The following is a 12,736-nucleotide window of genomic DNA, read 5'->3' on the forward strand; positions in this document are numbered from 1 at the left end:
CTGCGGCCGCCATTTGCATCCTGCCAAGCTGCCGTAATAGGCTACGTAAGTAAATAGGCCATTTGCGTAGCTGCCTTTACCGTGATAGGCTACGTAAATACTTACGTAGCCTATCATGGCAGCTTGGCAGGATGCAAATGGCGGCCGCTACGGCGGCCGCCATTTGCGTCCACAGCAGCCAGCCATGGCTGCAACTCTGGCTGTGGATGGCCCTGGCCAGCGGCTCCGCAGAGCTGCCGCAAAGCAGAGCCAGCCCAGGGGGGATTCCGGGGGGGAGGGATGGAGCACCTCCCCCTCACCGCAAATCCAAGCTGCGAAAAGGTAAGTGACTTTCATACATCCCTGATAAGAACATGTTGTGGTTTGGGATACCCCTGTCTGGAAATAAAGGGAAGAAGAAAGGAGCTGTTGACCACATAAAAGGAGAACCTAGGCCCATTTTGTAGTCAACACCTTACATCAAGGAGGGAGGTAATTTTGGGTACAAAGGGATGGATTTTCTGAGAATGGGATGATCTATAATGTGACATGAGCCAATAAATGTAAAGAGTTCAGAATATGTATTAGAAAGGAGGTTACCAAGTTTGGAAGAGTATTTAAGTCCATGCATAATGGGACAAGGGTGTCTTTCTCCTGGTTACAGGGCCTCCAATCAGAGGGTCCTGTATTGTAATGAAGGTTCCAAATCTTTGCCAGAAAAAGGAGGATCCCCTTGTTGGTAAAGTACAGGTGTGAGTGGTAGGCATACAGCTGCAGGATGTGTGAGTATGGCTTTCCTTGGCTGAAGATTTGCACATGTATTAAACTTTATCTTTCTTTATCTTTCTTTAATAAATGCATTTAGTTTATGTCTTTCTTTTTGTCCTTATTTGTAGAATTAAATAATCTGAGTGAATGTGAACACTCTATCTCAGTCCCCAAAGCAACCTCACTTACAACATCAGGGACAAGCTGAGGCTGTTCAAAGTAAATATGCCTAGGTAACCAATACTAGGGACCCTGAAATTTTACTTTTAGCCTCCAGTTTTTCACTTACAGCAACACACGGCCTGTGGGCCATATGCAGCTCCCACCCACTCCCATTGTGGCCCACCCCTGACCTAGACTGTGAACCTGATCCTTTGATGGGAGTGAAACCCTTTCCAGAACAGGTTGAACACTACCTCCTTGGACAGATGAACTACCCACCAACAGTACCTCCATCTTGGGCATCTTCTGGAGTTCCAGGGGCCATTTTTGCTCCCTGGACCTCTGGTGTGGGCCACAGTCCGTGGGGCACCATGGGATGCCTGACCCCCCCCCCAAAGGCCAGTTTGCTGCTGAAATTCAGTGGCAAACTGCTCCATTGCACTACAGAGCAGTACCATGGTTACATTTACCTTGTTTGGCATGTAGCTACAGAGCACCCCAAACAGCCAAATGTAGCTTGTAAACAAGCTAAATTTGGCAGTCTGGGCACTCTGTAGCCACTACAGACACACACACATACCCAAAAAAATTAATTTTGGAGGGAGGCGGGATGGCTCATGGCTGTAGCACTGGGCTGGTGGTTGAATACATAATCCTTAGAGGTGGTTTGGGAATTGTGCACACAGTGAGAACACCTGCTAGTGCAGATTGAATGCAGATGTGTATTTGCACACACAAACATGAAATCCCTGGCACTGCAGACTGTGGATGGGGCTCTGTCTTCCTACCCTTCTTTTGTTGCAAACAGTAATGCACATGTTTTGTCTATGTGTTTGTACACAATGTCTGGATGTAGGCCTATCTCTACAATAGAGATATGGGCACCATGGAGGTTACAGGCACAGAATCAAAGCAGTGAAAGGTCACCTACATACATTAAAAGAAGAGCAAATATGTTCCATTTGAGAGGGGGAAATTAGAGGCAGTGGAAGCAAACTAAAAGCATTAACATTCAGATTTCTTTTTTTAAAGCAACCCCATTCAATAATTTCCCCTTTAAAATTCTGACTAAGATGACACTGAACAAAATATCTTTGCAAATAAAATACATTAAGGAAGAAGGAATACAAAACAGTAATTCCACATGTCTTTCACAGCCTCCAGTGAAAAGAATCATAGACACATATGTATTTCTTTGAAAATGCTGCATTTATTCCAATGTCCATTTCATGCTAAGCCAACTTTCAGCATTATAGCATAATTATAGTGGAACAGGAAATTCCTTATTGATGCCAAGATCTCATTTAAGTGTTTACATGTTTCCCAGTTAGATTGTACCTTGTATTTGATCTGGGTTTTGTTGCTGTTACTGATAGTTATCCTATCTCACTAATGTGTTTACTGAAAATTCATTACTGAGAGTGCATTTGTAAGAAAATGAAGAAAGAAAGCATAAGACCCTTGATTTGGGCAGACAGCAAGCAGTTTCAGATAAGCCGTGCAAATGGATAGATCAAGAAGAAGAGGTTTAAAATGTTATGCACCAAAATGTTTGCCTGCTGGATGAGGCACTGGTTACAATGAACATCCCTGAGGATAGGCTGGGATTTTTTCTAAGGACAGGATTAAGTTTAGTATTTGCATTTCTGGCACAACCATACAGAAGAGTCCTATGGTTTTTAGATGTTATTTTATATTGTATCTAGTGATGGAATCACTATTTGATCATACCTGGCTTGCAGTGAAGGTTTCTGAAGCTTGCAACATACACACATATTTCAAAGCAAAATCCCTGGCCCCTGAAAATGGTCTTCTGCTGGTAATTTAAACTGAGAGTGTTAGGAGCTCATGTGCCTATTTTGCATCTGTGTCATCTCCTCTCAGACACCCAAAAGGCAGGATGATGAACATAATGTAAACACAGCCTTTGCAAAAGCAAGTGACATGAGACTGGCTTTTGTGAAAACAAAAACTTTCAGCTCTTTTAGGGTCATGGGAAACTTGCCTCAAACATCTGTCTCAGTCTTAGACTCAACCACTTGTGTGCCCTGTTGGGAAGCAAGCAACACAGTCACTCACCCAGAGATTGGGCTCTGTTAGCAGCCATGAGGACTGGACAGAAGTTGTAGGACCACACATAGAAAGGTGCTGAATTGCCACAGGGCAGATCCATCCTTTTAAGAAGCACCATCTAGGGATGTACGAAATTGGCCTTACCTGGCTCCGCTGGGTTCTGCTGGGGGGGGAAGGCACTCTGTCCCTCCCCCCAGAATCCTCGCCAGGGGGGAGGTGCTCCGCGCCTCCCCCGGAATCCTGGCCAGCCAGCTCCACTCCGCGGAGATTCTGTGGAGCTGCCATCCGGCTCCGCCAGCAGCCAAACATCCGGCCGCTGGCTAGCAGGGACGCAAATGGCGGCGGCCATAGCCGCCGCCGTTTGCGTCCCTGTAGTCAGCTGTGATAGGCTACGTAAATCTTTACGTAGCCTATCACATCTGACTTTTAAAAAAACAAACGTGTGTACGCAAGTGGCGGCGGCTACGGCCACCGCCATTTGCGTTCCTTATTTTGGCCCATCTTAATCTACATAAATATTTACGTAGACTAAGACGGCGAAAATAAGGGGAACGCAAATAGCGTAGCGGACACTATTTGCATTCCCCCTTATTTTCGCTGTCTTAGTCTACGTAAATATTTACGTAGACTAAGATGGGCCAAAATAAGGAATGCAAATGGCGGCGGCCGTAGCCACAGCCATTTGCGTACGCGCGTTGTTGTTGTTGTTTTAAAGTCAGACGTGATTGGCTACGTAAAGATTTACGTAGCCTATCACGTCGTTTTTGTTTTTGTTTTTTTTTAAACCTAGCCATGATAGGCTACGTAAATCTTTACATAGCCTATCACATCTTTTTTTTTTTTTCCCAAGACTGGAAATGGCGGCGGCGGCAGCTGGTCGGAAGACCAGCCACCGCAGCCGCCGCCTCCGGAGCTGCCGCGGGAGCCGCCGCCGCCTGGAAGATCCACCCCAGGTAAGTCTCATCCCGGGGGGGATCCGCGGGGGGGGCGGGGGGGCAGGCCGTTCCACCACGGAGTTTGGGGGGCCAAATGCACTGGCATTCATCTCACCGAGATTCATGGTGGAATTCTCTGCCATCCCTAGCACCATCTGTCAGGCACAGCTTCTGCTTGCTGCTTCTGCCTGAGAGAAAGAGTGTGGAATGATTCTAAGGTTCTCCCTCGCCACCTCAAACACAACGGCTACAGAATGAGATTATGGTTAGCATTTCTCGCACTCATCCCCCACCCAATAGAAAAGATTGTGGAATGATTCTAAGGTTCTCCCTCGCCACCTCAAACACAAGGGCTACAGAATGAGATTATGGTTAGCATTTCTCACACTCATCCCCCACCCAATAGGAGGGCTCTGAACAACAACAGCAAAATAATGCCGAGGCTCTGACTGAAACCAGGATTTGAAACAGATAATCTGGGAATGCTGGCTTACTCCCGTTTTAATATTTCAATAAAAGAGCCTCAGTCTTGAGCAATAGGATCACATCTAGGGAGAGTACGGTGGAAGCTGTAGCTGAAAACCAAGGAGAACCCACTGGAACAAGAGAACATCTATTATTATAGGTGCCTTGGGAAGACAGGCAGCTGCCTGTTCCATGAGGGAAATTGGAGAGGCACAATACTGGAGACTGGGGAAAGCAGAAAGAACCTGGGTTACCTATGGCAGAACCCATACATGTGGAATTCAGTCACTAGAAAAAAAAAATCCAATTTGCCTTTATAAAGGTAGTGGGAATATTCTTGAGAAAGTTAGAAGTACCGAGTCCACATAGCTCGGTATGGCCAACACTGACTGGCAGTGGCTCTCCAGGATTTCAGGCAGGGGTTTTTCCAGCCCCACCTGGAGATGCCGAAGACTGAACCTGAGAACTTCTGCATGCAAAGGAGGTGCTCCACCACTGAGCTACAGTCCCTTGCTAACCTGCTCCTCCTAACTTGCTGGAAGTAACTCTTTTTCCTGAAAAGAAAGAACAGTAGAGGACTGGATGAGGGAGAGGACTGGAAAACTTGTGTCATTTCTTAGCTTTGGTCTCTGTGAATCCACTTTCCCCTGATGAAACTTCCCTCTTCCCTGTTCCAAGGCAAGACAGATCGGGGGTTCCATTTGGTGGCCGGGTATGGCAAAGTACACAGGAAGTAGCCTGAGGGTAAACAAGCTGTTACTATTTCCCTTTGGACTGCAATGCAACATTGAGTGGAATATTCACATGTCTTAATGTTCCCCAGCAGCGATTCGGCCCACTACAGTCCACTCTAGTTTAAACATAAAGTTACATTTTATCCTTTCTTTTCAAACAAACAAACAAACAAACAAACATTTCCTTATAAGCACCTCCCTGAAAACAAAATGGACTTCTTGTTTTTCATCAACCCAAAATAACTACAGCTCAGTGGTAGGTGAGCGTTAACACCTTGTGTAGTGACTTCTGTTCAGACCTGACCCAGCAGCATAACTGGATTTGAGCACCAATGACAAAAATGGTTCTTATTAATTCTGTGGTGACCATCATAAAGCAGCTTTCCACAAAAAATCAAACCCCTGACTTGAAAGAAGAAAAGTTAAACTAGAAATGTAGCCTTTCCCAATTCCTTCTCTTGTTGTTGTTGTTGTTGTTGTTGTTGTTGCTGTTAATTAAAAAAAAAACCCACTGAACTGCTAAGGATAGGCTAATAGGTTCAGGAGAATTAAGAAATGAGTTGAACCTTTCACCAAGGCATGAAACTGTTTTGACATGCAAAATAAAATATGAATAATTGGTTTTAATTGCTTTGGAGGGATTTTTGATTAACATTAGTCTGCCTTTCTTCAAGAAACACCTTTAGACTGTCTTCCTCCTCCTACGCAAATGATGTTTCTTCTCCTGTTTTTGTAGACTTCAAGTTAGGTTTGGATTGCTGTGACATTAAGGGTGCAATCCTATGCATGTTTAGATTGAAAAAAGTCCTACAACTCCCTGGCTGGCTGGGGCATGCTGGGAGTTGCAGGACTTTTTTCTGTCTAAACATGCATAGTATTGAGCCTTAATCCTAGGAGAGGAGGGAGAAACCACTACGTATGTTCATACATTCATGGTGTGTTACTGAGACAAGGTGGAAAATTAACTTTCCACCTTGTCACACTACAGTTACACTAGGATGATATTTCCTCAGGTGCCAAGAACACCATTTCAACAGGGGCAATTAGGCTAGGTGGAGAGGGTGGGGTTCACAGCAAGGTCCAAAGGCCTGCTCTATATTTTTTTTTAACCATGTATACTCTTCTTGTTTGTCATCAAACCAAAATAGCTAAGAATTAAAGGTTTGAATGACCTAAAACAAGCAAACTCAATAAAACACCCTCCCCGAACCCAACAACAACAAAACACCAATAAAATAAACACCAACAATGAAACAGCACATAAAAAAAACAAAACAGAAACACCACAAATCAGCAGTCAGGCTCCACCCAAAAAGATCTGAGTTGTTACCAGATTTCCCTAGCTAGAGCATTCCAAAGGGCAAATGCCATAACTGAAAATATCCTCTTTTTCATATAGCCACCTGCCAAAGTTTGGTCAGTGGGAGACGCTGGACTTGGACTCCCCAAGTCCTCCCTAAATGATGTCCACCTCTACCTATTCATTAAAAAGGGATAATATACACATTATGAGGCCATATCTGGGAAACATCCTGTAAAGTAATGTGAGGCATTAAGGTAGATATTTATAGGGATGTCAGAGAATTCTGCCACGGATCTTGGGGAGGCTGAATGCCAGCGCATTCGGCCCCCTGAAATCAGTGGTGGAACGGTCTGCCCCCGCCCCCCCCCTGGGAAGAGACTTACCTGGGGCGGATCTTCCTGGTGGCAGCGGCTCCGGCAGCGGCTCCGGCAGTGGCTCCAGCAGCGGTTTGACAGCAGCGGCGGCTGCGGCGGCGGGTCTTCCGACCAGTTGCCGCCGCCGCCGCCATTTCCAAGTTTAAAAAAAAAAAACGTGATAGGCTACATAAAGATTTACGTAGCCTATCACGGCTAGATTTTAAAAAAAACCATGATAGGCTACGTCAATGTTTACATAGCCTATCACGGCTGACTTAAAAAAAAAAAAAAAGCGCTTACGCAAATGGCGGCAGCCATGGCCGCCGCCATTTGTATTCCTTATTTTGGCACGTCTTAGTCTACGTAAACATTTACATAGACTAAGACGGTGAAAATAAGGGGAATGCAAATAGCGTAGACGCTACGCTATTTGCGTTCCCCTTATTTTTGCTGTCTTAGTCTATGTAAATGTTTACGTAGACTAAGACGTGCCAAAATAAAGAATGCAAATGGTGGCGGCCATGGCCGCCGCCATTTGTGTACGTGCGTTGTTGTTTTTTTAAATCAGACGCGATAGGCTACGTAAAAATTTACGTAGCCTATCACGGCTGACTGCAGGGACACAAACGGCAGCAGATTGGCCACCGCCATTTGCATCCCTGCTAGCCAGCAGCCGGATGTCCAGCTGCTGGCGGAGCCGGCCAGCGGCTCCGCAGAATCCCTGTGGAGCGGAGCCGGCCGGCCAGGATTCTGGGAGGGAGGAACGGAGCGCCTCCCCCCCCGGGCCAGGATTCCAGGGGGAGGGACAGAACGCCTCCCCCCCCCAGCATCAACATAATCGGCGGAAAGGTAAGTCACTTTCGCACATCCCTAGATATTTAGATATTTGCAGTATTTAAACACAAACACACACACCTCAGACATAGACTGGCCACGTACACATCACCAAATGAAGAAATGCGTTGGCAAAAAGGACAGAAGAGGACACTGATGTGCATAAAATGTGCATATACTAATGTGTAAGTATAAATAAACAAATTAAAGAAATTATACATTTCTATAATTTAGAGTGCAATCCAATGGCCTCTAGTCAATGGCTAGATGGCCATAGGACAGGTTGGTCCCGAGGAACTGACCTCGGAGCCTATGGTCCAAGGTCAGTTCCCAGAGAGCCGACTTCCACCGCCTCCTGTGCTGCCTCGTAGAAAAGCAGCGCAGAGCGGGGGAAATGGGGTGTTCCTGGGGGTGGGGCAGTCAGAAGTGCCAGTATGACACATCCTATGTGTCATCTGGCCACCTCTCCCCATGCTCTGAGATCCCATGGTGAGATAGCCGATTTCGGCTGTCTTGCCGCAAAAGCAGGGCGGCAGAAGCAGGGAGGAGATCCACTCCTCCCGCCTTGCACTAGATAGGCGGTCGCCCCCAGTCTCAGAGGCAACCGTCAATCCGCATAGGATTGCTCCCTGCAATAGAAATGCAGTACATCTCTCACTATAGTATGGAAGACTGTGACCAGGTGACCTGTGTGCCTGCTCACTTTGCTCTCCAGGTGCAAACTGTTGATGGGCACCTTCAAGACCCCTGCTGCTCTCCCTTCTTATTATGGTTCTTTATTTCTGAACTAGACTTGGACTGGGCAGTCCTTCAAATAGAGAAATTTCCTCTGTAAAGCAGGCCTATACTACCCTACTCACACACCCCTAAATTTATGTTGTAACCGTTACTACACCTTATGACTGTGCCTGGAATATTCTCTGTATCCCCACCACCACCACTTTCCCCACTAACTGTGTTTCTTTTGTCATGTTGTATTCTTTCATGTATTTACTTAGTGCACAAGGAAAGCTCTGTGGATCTGGTCAAGTCCCATTTTACAATGTACATACCAAGCCATGTCTGGTTAGCCATGAAGGTCACTAAATCGCAAATAGATTCAGCATCTGTTTCATGTTTTGTATCCCTGAAAACGGCAAAATGTCACAGAGACAATTGCGAATAGGATGAACCATGCCCGTTTGGTTTGCCTTTCAGTTCAGATGATTTTGAACTCAAAGACAAATCAAATGTCTGATGAAATTTCTTGTAAAAGACCTCAGGAAATCAGAGTGGAAAGAATATCTAAGCAGCTTTTGGCAGTCTGAGGGTTTTTTCTCCCTCCGGAACATGTGAAGCTTCCTTCAAGAGCAATGCTGCCCCTTTCTTCCATGAAATTGTTAACTGCTCACATAAAGCAACCACTATAGACTTTTATACAAGTTGTGAAGAATCTGAGAGTGTATTTGAAATGAATGGGTTCATAATAGGATAAAATGCATGCTAAAACATCCCATCAGCTAAACTGTTACTCATATGAGGGTGGTGCTTTTTTAGTTTTATAAAGCCGCCTTATTCCAAGCTAGATTTTGTTCTTTGTTCAGTACGTTAATGCCATTACAGCTTCTCTTTCTGCCACCTTTTAGATTATCTGTTGCCACCTATAGAATTGACTACTCTGTCTGTTGCCACTTAAACTTGTCTGACAAAAAGAACAGGAAGAAATGAAAGGAGGAGATGCATTTTTTTTTCTCATACCAGCTGGTTGAGAGATGGATAACAATTAGGGATGTGTAAACCCTTCCCTATAATTTCCACAGATATTTCTGGCTCAGGAAATGTGACAGCACATGTTTGGGATGGTTATCATAATTGCAGATACACAGTTTTTATGAGGCTAGTATTTTCTGAAATGTAATTTTGTGTGTACACTTGAAACTAGCATTATTATGTTTTGTTTCCCCATTTAAAGGATCAGCGAGCTAGCTTAAATGTACTTTAACAGTGCAATCCTATGTATGCTTGCTCAGAGGTAAGTTCACTGGGTTGTATCCCTCTTTGATGCAGGGGACACTTCCATGAGCAGAAAAGGGGGAAGAATGATTTTCACTAATTCCCCTTTTCTTCTGCAGCCTTCCATGTTACATCCATGATGTTCCAAAAGGTCCTCGACTCTCTGGACCAGATTGGGGGGGGGGGGTTGCACAGGACAGGAGGCTGCAAAGGGAAGGGGGAATCAGTACTTTCCACTCATGAGAACCTCTTCTGGATCAAAGAGTAGAAGCAACACAATTGGATACAATCCATTGTGGTCAATGAGACTTACTGTCAAGTAATTTATTGAAATCCCCCAGTCCTGAAATAAACTTCCAATTCCATGAAAATGTGTAGGAGTGCTAATCTCTTTATCTTTTGTGAGGTGGATCATAAAGACTGGCACAACTGGTGTTCTCTCTCTCTCTCCCTTGCCTCCCACATTTTTGCATGTCATTTTGAATGAAATGTTCCCTATAGGGTGCAGTGTGGACTTCCTGTGCCCTGTGTAGAAAATTACAATAAGAAGAACCCTTAGGTCTACCCACATGTGTTGACTTTGCAAGAATAAAATTTTAAAATTATACCTGTGTGTGTGCACGTGCATGGGCTGTGCAAAACACTTTGTCTCCAAATGTTTTAGCAAACTTTCTTGGGATCTTGGGGTGGGGGTGGGGAACATCTCCCAAAGACTGGAAGGAGGAGGTGGCCATTCATTGGAAGGGACCAAGATTAGGGTGGGGGTACTACTTAATATCTGTTTTATGAGGTGATTGAACAGCTAGCGTCTTTTTCTTTTCTTTTCTTTTCTTTAAAAGGAAGGTGCAGCAGTGCAGCTGCTATGTGCTAGGGGCTGCTAAAACCCCTAGGAATGTTGCTATGTGATGATGTAGTGCCATTAATCTGGGCATTCCATTCCTACATGTCTGGTTATTGCACATTCATGATTGGCCACTCACTGAATTGTGCGGGTCCATTACATGACATCGTCACCATCCAGTCATTATCCCACCATTTTGACCCACCTATCCTGTTTTCCTCAAATGGAAAAAATGCAGTATTTTTCCAAATATGCGCAAATGGAGCACCATGTCCATGACTTCCCTGTGTATTTCTCCCCTAGCACGAATGAACTGTTGTGTGTTGGCAGCAGTTTGTTTAGGGTTGTTGGGGGGTGTGGTCATGTTGGTGAAGGTGGTGATGATGGGCTGTGGGGCATGTCACCTTCCCGTGCCTGCGCCATTTTGGATCCTTGCCATTTTTGGCCTGCAGCTTTCTGAACAAGGTGGCAGAGTGGCAGGTCAGCAGAGCGGCAGGTTGGCAGAGTGGCATGCCGACCTGTCAGGACACCCCCCTGCTGTGCATTCCCAGGGAGTAAACAGCTGAGTAAACAGCAGAGATTGTCAAAAACACTGAACGGGGAGGCAGGGGGCCTGGGGAGATTGGTAGGGGAGCTGTCTGCATGTCATTCCCCATCCACCAGTAACATGCAAGGCAAGGGAAGGGGCAGGAACCAGGGAGGAATTATTGTTATATCCCCAGTGCGTGTAATGCTTCCTCGTGGAAAGGTGGCAATGCCTCTGAGTGGCATCACCACCCCCGTGAGAAGGAAAGAAACAAAAAATGACATGACAGGGACAGCCATCTAAAGAGAATGACCCAGTCCTGCAATGATACCGGATGGGAAAAGAACCAGCACTGATGTGGAATTCTCTACCCATGTGATGGAGCTCTGAATATTGTATGCAGCAACTTTCCCAGCTGCTTTTGTGGCCCCATTGTGTGGCTTTTGTGGCCCCATTTCCTCATTGTGTGGCAGCTGCATTGCTGGTGGAACAAAGGAAGCTGCCTTATACTGAGTCAGGCCCTTGGTCCATCTAGCCCAGTATTGTCCACACTGGCTGGCAGCAGCACTCCAGGGCTTCAGGCAGGAGCTTTTGCTGCACTACCTGGATCAAACCTGGAACCTTCTGCATGCAGAGCAGGTGCTCTGTCACTGAGCTACAGCTCCTCCTTAAAGAACAGGGCAGGGTGTTCTGCTGCTGAGCTGCAATAGATAGGTAGAGGTAGAGACAGAGACAGAGACAGAGTGGGGGGCAGCTAATGATTCTATGAGGACTGTGGGTGACTTACTACAAAAAGCAATTGTATTCTATTACATTATATATTGCATTCATGATTATATATATTTATTGTTCCTGCAATCTATGTCTAGAAAATTGGTGATTCAACAACCTAAATAAGGATTAACAATCTCTTCTCTCATTAAAGAACCTTATCTCTGGGCATACTTGTATTTTCTAAGGACAGCAGAAAAGAAAATTGATCATCTTTTACTCAAGTAAAGTTCAATTGCCATAAAATTAGAACTGCAAACTCCCTGAACTGCTGAAGTAAAACTGTGTTTGGAGAGTTTTCAAAAAGACTTTTTGGAAACATATGAGACAAGTTAAATTATCAGCTTCAACTGACCATACTGTGTACATGAGAAATACAAAAGAAAATGCTTGACTGGATACTGAACTGTTTATAACAGTTGTATAATAGTATAATATTGTATAATTGCTGAAGGTCAAGTACATATTCACTTCTGTTTTGATATTAATGTGGATTGTATATCTGTGAGTGTGGGTTTCTGCTTGCACATGGTATGTGTGAGTGGGAGATACATTAAGGGATTGCTTCTAGGTAGGTCTATGTGAAACTTGTCCCTATTTCTGTGGAGTTTTATGCTTTTCAATCTTATGGTCTCGGATATAGGTGGAAATTCTGGGGAATGTCATGGGCATCCTTGCTTTTAGGAACTGCAGACATAAATGGGATGCACATCAGAATGTGCATTGGAATGGTGGGTTAGGGTATTTTTAAATAATGTTTTAATGTATAATTATACTGTTTTAAATTGTACTGTTGTACATCGCCCAGAGTGGCCAGGTGACCAGCCAGATGGGTGATTAAGAAATTTAATAAATAAATAAATAAATAAATCCAACTGCAGATTATATCCATGGCTTTCATTGTTGTGTGTATCTGAATATGCATCTGGATGTGTAACCAAATGTGGATGCTGTCCTTTGCTTTCCATGGGATGTACATTCCAGTGTGCATCGCCAT

The sequence above is a fragment of the Heloderma suspectum genome, chromosome 1, assembly GCF_057233095.1.
Source record: "Heloderma suspectum isolate Gila_16-S chromosome 1, 16-S_ref, whole genome shotgun sequence".
Taxonomy (NCBI): Eukaryota; Metazoa; Chordata; class Lepidosauria; order Squamata; family Helodermatidae; genus Heloderma; species Heloderma suspectum.